At 44.4% G+C, this 9,403-nt stretch overlaps 1 long non-coding RNA gene across 1 annotated transcript; it reads right to left on the reverse strand.

Moving 5' to 3' along the window:
• Positions 1-305: 305 nt before the first annotated feature.
• On the reverse strand, positions 306-6,763 carry LOC126994158 (uncharacterized). The gene is made up of 3 exons (XR_007748845.1): positions 6,525-6,763; positions 2,789-2,915; positions 306-674 (listed from the first exon to the last, which is right to left on the reverse strand). It is a non-coding gene; the product is annotated as an uncharacterized LOC126994158 (long non-coding RNA).
• Between the last annotated feature and the right edge of the window lie 2,640 nt (positions 6,764-9,403).

Below are 9,403 nucleotides of genomic sequence, written 5' to 3' on the forward strand. Positions count from 1 at the left end.
CAAATTAATCATTTTAATGAAAGGAATAAATCAATCAGTAATAATTGTGAACACCGAAATGACTCACATTCATTTCATCATGATATTTTCTCAACACTTTCGCATCCAAATATATTTAACTGAAATGTTTGAGTAACTTTCACGTGTTATGTTGCACACCAATTACTAAAAAAAATACTATGTGAAAATGGAAAGGGAAGTTGTGTTACAGATAGCTGGGACTGGAAATAGCCCGGGGCAAAGTAAATTACTGATACTCGTCGTTCAGCAGCTATGGGAAGTAGTTTCCCTAACAACCTGGCGTGATGAAGCGAACTCTGGAAGACTTATCCAACAAACTTATGAAGGGAAAAGATGCCGTCAATCACCCGTGTTTCTCTGTTCATATTCATTCTCTTTACGCAACCTTTACGGTATTATTGGTACAGGAAAATTTTAATCTAATTTTAAGAAAGCTGAAACTCTATGACAGATTCCACCGTCACAGTAACAGGATTTCACTGCCGGGTGATGGGTCCCCAGGAGGAGGAGGAGGGCAGGATGATGATGCCGATAAGATGACAGCACTCAACTTGGAAACTCCCAGGATACGCACATCTATGACAATTAGCATTTCCAGTTATAAGTCCCTCGTGACCCTCGTCTTGGGTACTGGCATGTTTTTCTGCCACTCACTGCGGACCAAAAGTGTGAAGTTGTATATTCTAAATTGCTCATTGGTTTATGTAAGACTACCAAGGCGTCCCGTCAAGTAATTATGTTCATATTATTTAATGCAATGTTTGTAAATCTTTTTGAAAGCCTTCTAATGCATAATCAATATTTCTTATAATAATAATTGCTTAAAACTATGAAAATTATTACCAGCTAAATAATTAAGACTAATTGGACTAATGGACTTGGGCTGGTAATCTCGTGAGTATAATTGGGAATAAAGACAGACAACCTAAGTATTTGAGCGGCAGTCTAGCAGCCTTAGAAGTATAAGCAGGCAGAGAACCAGTGAAAGCTCTTCCCGAAGCAGGATGGAATACACTAACATCCAACACAGAGTTGGAGAACGAGGGGAAATATCTTTCCTCTGCAGTGGACAAGTACATGAGACTGGTGATGATCATAATGATACTACATTAGACAAGGGTTGCATCATCAGTAAGTGGAACTGTGAGGGGGACGCTGTTTCCATGTACACCTTCATTAATATCTTCCAGGAAAACTAATAATTGCTTTCTTGGCAGCCGGTTGTAATTTATATTTTTGGTGATTTTACTCCAGCATTACACTGTCACTAATAATATAACACTAGTAATGATAATAATATAACATTAATACAAATAATAACAATAACAATAATATAAAATAATAACCATATCAATACTAATGACACTGTTTTTATCGCCACTAAAATTTATGATCCACAAAGCCTATTATAGTTACATACCTAATGGCGGAAAAGTTGCTGGCATTTCACGGTCGCGGTTATTAGTGTGTTGCCGGAGTTCACTGACTGGCTAATGAGCGTGGCGGGCATGGGTGGAAGTGAACAACAACACGACTGTAGGGCAGGGAAAACCAGTCCTTCCATTACCTGATATAAACTATGAGGACACGGAAAAAATACCGTCATCTGCCCTTGGTTCGTCTAAACGGAGTGAGCACAGCCATAAGGGGCTATTACACTGGGCATATTTTCCGTGGATCTTCAGTCAAACCACGATTTCCGCTAACGTGGTTCTCAATTGTTTGTTGTTATTGCTGCTGATGAAGATGATTTGCAATACCGTCGTCCTTCAGTGAAATCTACCGTAGCTTTGGAAGATCGTGGACACGTCAGAAAACCACGCATATATGAGAACCACGCCAGCGGAAATCGTGGTTTGACTGAAGATCCACGGAAAATTTGCCCAGTGTAATACCCCCTTAAAATAATAAAAGTCACGTACAACTAAATAGAGGGCAACAGATCTATACTAAAATCAGATGTACTAACACGACTAAAATCATTATTATTATTATTATTATCATTATTATTATTATTGGATCTTATTTAGTGAAAACTAGATCTTACAGCAAGAACTCTCGCGGCCTCCTTTGATAGGATGAGATATTGAAGAAACACACATGGAGCAGCCTGGAGGAAAGGGCTCGTCTGGTCTCTGTGAATAGCTTCTACACGATTTTATCAGGAAAAGGAGCTTACTATTGTTGGTTTCATTTTAAACACATTCATGCAAGTTTGCTAAAGTAAACCCTCCTGCCAGCTTGGGGAGTTTGGCGACTTAGAAGTTGGCGACAAAATTCTACATTTCTTTTCTTCCCGTTTTAATGGTCACCACGCACGGCGGAAAGGCCACTCTGTCGTGCGTTGGAACTTTTGTACGTGTAGAATTAACTCTTTATTACTGTAATTTAACACTGTACACGGTGAAACGCTTCATCAAACAAGAGCGTTCAACGAAAACAATTTGGCACGGCACTACTGTTTGTTACGGCTTGTTAGTTTTATTACTCTTCCCCTCTGTCCCTCCACCTCCATAATCTTCTACATCAGCTCGTCCTTTTTATACTCCTGCCATTGTTTTCACTTTCATTTACTCTTCCTCCGTGTCTCAGGTGTTTCGGGCCGCTGAACAGGCAGCTAGTAGGGTCCGCGCTCCTCCTCACTGCTTCTCCACTGATTTACTAAGGATAAGACGGCATTGCTTTTGAGACATCGTAAGCATCATCGGTTAACCTGCATGCACGCGTCAACACAGCTAATATTCAAAGACATGAAAAGGATACTCACGGGGAGCGTCAGCTGTTGGGGTCACCCGCCATCCATGCCGTCTTGCGGAACATTCCCGCTGCATCGTGGAGCGACCGTCGTCAGGCAGTCGTCACGTTCCCTCGCTGCCGTCGTGTGGCACGTCGTCCTGTTATAACAGAATGGAGTCAGTTGTGGCTGGGAAAGTGGATAAACGCAAGGGAAAGAATGGATGAAAAAAATGCTCCTTCAAAATCAATAAAACGACTGTGAATGGAAGTATACAAGATGCGGACATGACTTAAGAAGATAAGAAAACGGGATAACGGAGAGGCAAAGGAATGGTTACAACCGAGAGGAAAAACTAAGAGATGAGCGAAGAACGCACCAACTGGAATGAAAAATACTCTGCATTCTCGAAGAGGCCAACACCATGCACACAGAAAAAGGAACACTCAAAAGTAGCTTCACTGTAATGACCAAACATCTCCTAATAAGAAGGATTCTTTTGCATCCAAAGAGAAGGCCGGGAGCAGCGGGCCGCAGTTAATGAGATCAAGCTATTCAGCTTGGCAAAAGCAGTTCTTGTGCATGTTTACCCATAAAACAACCGACAAAACACCAGAAAATCATTCCCAATAAAAATTACGAAACTGCTATATGCTATATAGGTAACTAACAAACTATGAATGGACGGTGACGACGTAATCACCCCAGCACCCATAACTGAGAGAAACATGTACGACTGTCAAGCCTTACGAGATATGGAAATTCATATTATAAGGCAGTAAGTTTCCAATGGTCAGACATCTTCATACCTGGACGCCACTATCTAATCGGTTGTATTAAAAGGATGCATGAAAAACATGTTAATGCACGTGAAGCATACGCCAAAACTGATTAACAAGAAGCTGAAAGATAATAAAGTTACCCCAAACCGGCCATAAATATTGATGAACAGGGACAAAGCCGATAACTCACCTTCCCTTTGTCTCACAGGGGGGCTTGGCGACAATATATCTAAACTAATGGAAAATTATGACGGCGAATGAAGTTGATTGTGAGACAGTTATGAGTTCATATTCATAATGTGGAATGTATGTAAAATAAAATAACAAGACAGTAGCTATTGACCGCCAACTCGACCCCAAAAGTGTATGCAAGAGAATGGTCAATCACAATAAGAAAAAATCTACGACGTGTACATGGGGAAGCAAAGAAGAAAGTTTTGACCTAGCCAACCTGCAAAAGGAATTCAATTTTGAAAGCTTTGATCAATCTCTGGCTGAGGCAACTGGGGCGGCGGCACAGGGGGGGGGGAGATGGAGGCATGGAAGGCGGTAGAGGGGGTGAGGGAGACTGGGGCGTGGGAGGGGTGAGGAGACTGGGGCGTGGAGGGGGTGAGGCAGACTGGGGGCGTGGGAGGGGGTGAGGGAGACTGAGGGCGTGGGAGGGGGTGAGGGAGACTGGGGCGTGGGAGGGGTGAGGGAGACTGGGGGCGTGGAAAGGGGTGAGGCAGACTGGGGGCGTGGAGGGGGTGAGGGAGACTGAGGCGTGGGAGGGGTGAGGGAGACTGGGAGCGTGGGAGGGGGTGAGGGAGACTGAGGGCGTGGGAGGGGGTGAGGGAGACTGGGGCGTGGGAGGGGGTGAGGGAGACTGAGGGCGTGGGAGGGGGTGAGGGAGACTGGGGCGTGGGAGGGGGTGAGGGAGACTGAGGGCGTGGGAGGGGGTGAGGGAGACTGAGGGCGTGGGAGGGGGTGAGGGAGACTGAGGGCGTGGGAGGGGGTGAGGGAGACTGGGGGCGTGGAAGGGGGTGAGATTGTCGGGGGGAGGATCACCATTACACCATCACGCAATAATATCACCATCACCACCACCATAACACCTTCGTGCAGTCGTGCCACCATCACCGCCACCACTTAAGTGAGCAAAACACGGACAACATTGGCATTGCTGTTCAAGGCCAAATATTAACCTTGCTATATCGTAATACCAAAAAATATCAATGTTTATACACGAATGAGAACACGAGGATGATAATTATACTTTCTCGAGGTTCTCTTCCTCCGCATAGGTTGGTCACTCGTGTGGTCTCCAGCGTTACCAGATTCTCCTACTCAAAACATTGCATTTATCAGACCCAAAATTGTCGTACCCACAATGATCACGATACTCAGTTGAAGTTATGGTGAAAACCGTTAATAAGTGATGAATTATTATTTCAGTGGTTGTGGGTGATGAACCGTAAAATACTTAGTGCTACGTACGATATTCTGGTAACACTGGTGGCCTCCCGCCTGACCAACGTTGTCAGATTATCGTACTCAGCCTCTTATGTTTGCCGATTTCCGACCCAAAAACTGCTTTCCTCACCCAAATAACTGCCTTCATTTATGGTTATCGTTTAAATGGTTAATTATTGGTGCTTCTTGGCAACAGTTATGGGCGAGAAACCGGTAAATACGCGGCTCTGAGTACGATATCCTGGCAACGGTGCTCCTGACGCAGTTGGACGCAGTTTGACCCCTCGTGGTGCATCGTTATCACAGTTCCAACGGTTGTGTTCGTGTAGTGTGATGGCGGTGACGAAGGACGAGGACTACGAAGGTGACTAAAGACTAATTTGATTTTTAAAGGTAAATCCATCTTGTCACACTCCAAGCTTAATAATCTTCCCTCAGTCTGATACAACAGCTGATTGGAAGGCATAATCCTCGAGCTTAAAAAAAATAATAAAATAAAAGGTAGTCTCACACACACACACACACACACAAAAAAAAAAATAATAAAAACCTCTCTGCCCAAAAAACCGTATTAGCCCATTACTACCGAGTTTGGCCAAGATAGTGTATACCAGTATGTCGTTGGCTCACCGTAATACCCAGAAACTGAAACGAATCTCACAGGAATCGAAATGACTCAACAAAAACATCCATCAGTAAAATTCACAGTAAATCAAGTATAGTTTGATCTAATTCACTTATCGTGTGTTTGTGTTACCTAGAAGCACTTTTTTTTCCAGTTAACGTCGTCACCCGTGTTGCTACCATCAAAATTATATAATACCACCATGTTGTTATCTCTTCTCAACCACCGTGAGACTACGTGTACAGTCCTTACAGAGGATGGCGAATATGTTTCCCTGCATAATGGCATTTAAAACAACGTACCAACTCGTGCAATACACCCGAACTATTATTAACTTTCTCGTGTTTTCGAATTTGTGATAATATGTAGTAGAGGCCCAATATTCTCAACTCAATTAATTGCATACTATATTAAGACCTCCAAACTATATTATATTCATTTATTTTTAAGATGTGTTGGCAGGCCTGAGTAGGGGAGATGAGCCAGTGTGCTCCGACGGCAGTGTTGCCAACTAACTTGAAGACACACACTGGGACTCTCTGAACCCCAATGACTGCTCTGGTGTCTTTGCCATTATATTAAGATCTCCACATAGTTATATAATCCTCACAGTCAATCCACCATCAAATGTTGTAATCCCCCAACCCTCCGTCCTGTTTCTTCCGCCTCCCTCCCCCACACCCGTTATAGTGACACGCTCAGGGAGTAGCCTCACCACCACTTGGGTATAACACTCTTGCTATAATGTATCTACCTAGGATTTAAACTACTCACACTTAAAGCGAAGAAACAGTAGTCGTGTCGTTTCTAAATCTTCGAGTAGGTAGTCAGTTACCAAAGCAAAGATTAGTACATTTTCTTCGTGCAGTACTACCTAGTTATAATCACACTCATGACAGTATATGCTTACCTAAGCCGTGGAGTGAGGAGCCTGCTCTTCAGCCTCGTCAACTGGATCTGGATCTGGATATATGATGCGCAGGGCACCAGTACAGGTGCATAACACGCACAGCTTACGTAGTTGTTTGAATGAAGTTCCCCTTAAATTACTAGAAATCCACCCGCAATATCTGTAACACAGCTCTCAGCAGACTGAGTCGAGTTTTGGTGGTAAGCCTCGGCTGCAGCAGAGACCCTGTAATTGGCTGGTTTTATCTAGAGGTCAAGAGGTACAAAATTGCGCATGCGTTTGAGTCGTGATTCGAAGCTCATACAAGGGTTCACGAGACTCAAAACTCGCGGAATTTTGCGAATAAATGAGTTGTAAAATTTATTATTATGAGTATTTGATCATCATTTAGTTTCCCGAGAACACACACACACACACACTCTCTCTCTCTCTCTCTCTCTCTCTCTCTCTCTCTCTCACACACACATAATTCACAGATTTTGGAGGAGTGAGTGTGGGTGCTGTGGCCAACTCGGGTCACTGAGTCAGTCAGCGTTTGCCAATACACGTTACTCGTCAACGTGCTGGAAGATGGTATCTGCTTCATGGGGGCCAACTGGCCTCGTAAAGACCCCGTAGTGTTCGTACATTTAAAAATCGCTTTACCTTTACTGCTGTTTAGATGGTCATACGAAGAGTCACCGTATTGTGGAGGCAGTGGGACGAAATGAATTATATTCTGGTTTCTGCACCGTAACTTCTAAGCCACACAGGCCCGTGAAGTGAACGAGCACCACTGAATCCGTAATGTGTTGGAGGACACTACCATTTGTCCTCCCTGCAGCATTGAAATTCACATAAGAACTAATTTTCCTGCTACAACTCCATCACTTTCTGTACACTGAGCATGTAAATGATATATGAGGTTTATTACGCCGCGAGTCCCGCTGTCAAGTTTCCCCCCCACACACCACCACCAGGCCCACCCCTCCCTACCCCGCTGCCATGTCGTGTGTCTGCACCACCGCCACCACCTGACGCCCACTGATTAAGGTCGCAAATCTCCCTCGCCACACGGCTCGACTCTCGCCTCGTGACCAGACTCGAACAGGATCACAGCTCTCCCCGGGGCAGTTACTGTGCGGGGATTATAAACACCACAACAACAGCTGGGACTTAACAAGGCTCCATGGTTTGAAATGTTGCACACCTGGTATAGCCGTTGCGACACGAGTATACGAAAATAGTGTAATTTCATTCATTTCTCAGTGCAAGATAATAACAATCACTAAACACGAGTCACACGTTTGAGGAAGCTAGATGCATGGTGCAGCGACCGGTGCCAAGGACATGGTTGATTAGTGTCGATAGATGAATATTCTTTAACATTTGGCTTCTAAAACATATTACTAGCGGGTTGGAATTGATAAAATAGAAAGCAGAATATAAGTAACTAACTAACGAATAAAACTATAATGGTCGTGCGGCTGCAGTGGTAGTTTCCTGCCGAGGGTGACTACCGCTAAGCGACACTTACCATTGATGATCACAAGCTTGGTAAAAAAAAAAAAAAATAAAAAAAAAAATAAATAAATAAATGCCAACGAAACCTTTATGCCAGTATTGAATTCACCAATTCAACCTAAATTGGTCTGTGTCAAGTCCAGTGCTTGTTAATGGCCATTACGAACACAAAGCTAGAGGAAATGTGATTTTTTTTTTTTTTTAGTAGGTCGTATGGAAGATAACTTTTCTCAGTAGTTGAACGGTCATTTTCCCATCAATGCTACTTGGTAAAATAATTTTCATTAATGTTGCCAAAAAACTTTCTGGCAATACAATGTGACCATCATGTTCACCGACAGTAGTCTGATTCTTCACTACCCATACAATTACGTACCGACATTTTACCGTAACTTGGGAACATACCTGCAGACGAGGGATGAGGTGGCAGTTAAGTCCGTCTCCCCTGCGTGGTGTCCAGTCGATGAGCACACGGTCTTAATTTTAAAGAAGGGCAATCACAGTAAGCGTGGTTAAACACATTTTAATGAACTACTGAATTTATCACATGCTTATTCCACAGCATTTAATCAAGTCTTTGAGGAAGAACTGTAACCACTTGTACCAACTGACACTGAATCGACACTAGTAATCAAGGCTGGCGAGGGTGGAGGCGTGTAGGGGCCTCGCACCCTTCAGGTTCTTTAGGTATGATGCTGTAATAACGGAGTGCTGCACGCCTGTCTCGCCTTCCACCACCACTGGCTCCTCCAGGACCTCCACTTCAACCGTGTCCTCCACGGGTGTTGCTGGCTCCTCCAGGACCTCCATTTCAACCGTGTCGCCGTCCACATCGGGCGTTGTTGGCTCCTCCACTTTTACCGTCCCGTCAGCTTCCTTTTTGCAGTCACCCACGTAAAGTTCCTCCATCATCTCCATAGTGTTCTTTATCATTTCCTCTACGTAGTCGTCGCTCCCCTCCGATGAAGGTGACGGCGTAGGTTCATCATAGTCGTTGACTTGGCTGTGCATGTATCTACGGTGGTTCAGAACTTGCCGGAGGTCGAACCCTGCATCCCGTGTTGTTCTACGGTGGTTCAGAACTTGCCGGAGGTCAAACCCTGCATCCCGTGGTGTTAAGTTCTGGGTGTGTTGCTGCATCTCCCATTCACTCGTGTTGGTCCTTGGCCGGTAGCGACAGCCTCGTCGCTTTGTTGATGGAATGGCCGTGTTGTTGATTTGAACACTTAACGTTTTGTACCTGCCATTCCAAGAGACTTTCCGTTGGATGTAGTCGCTGTACATTCTTCCCGGTCGATACAGCTGTATATGTGCCGGTAGCACATATATCGAGATGCTGGAACAGGGCAGGAGTGGAGGCTTGAGTTCGGGTTGGT

The sequence above is a fragment of the Eriocheir sinensis genome, unplaced genomic scaffold, assembly GCF_024679095.1.
Source record: "Eriocheir sinensis breed Jianghai 21 unplaced genomic scaffold, ASM2467909v1 Scaffold732, whole genome shotgun sequence".
Lineage (NCBI taxonomy): Eukaryota > Metazoa > Arthropoda > Malacostraca > Decapoda > Varunidae > Eriocheir > Eriocheir sinensis.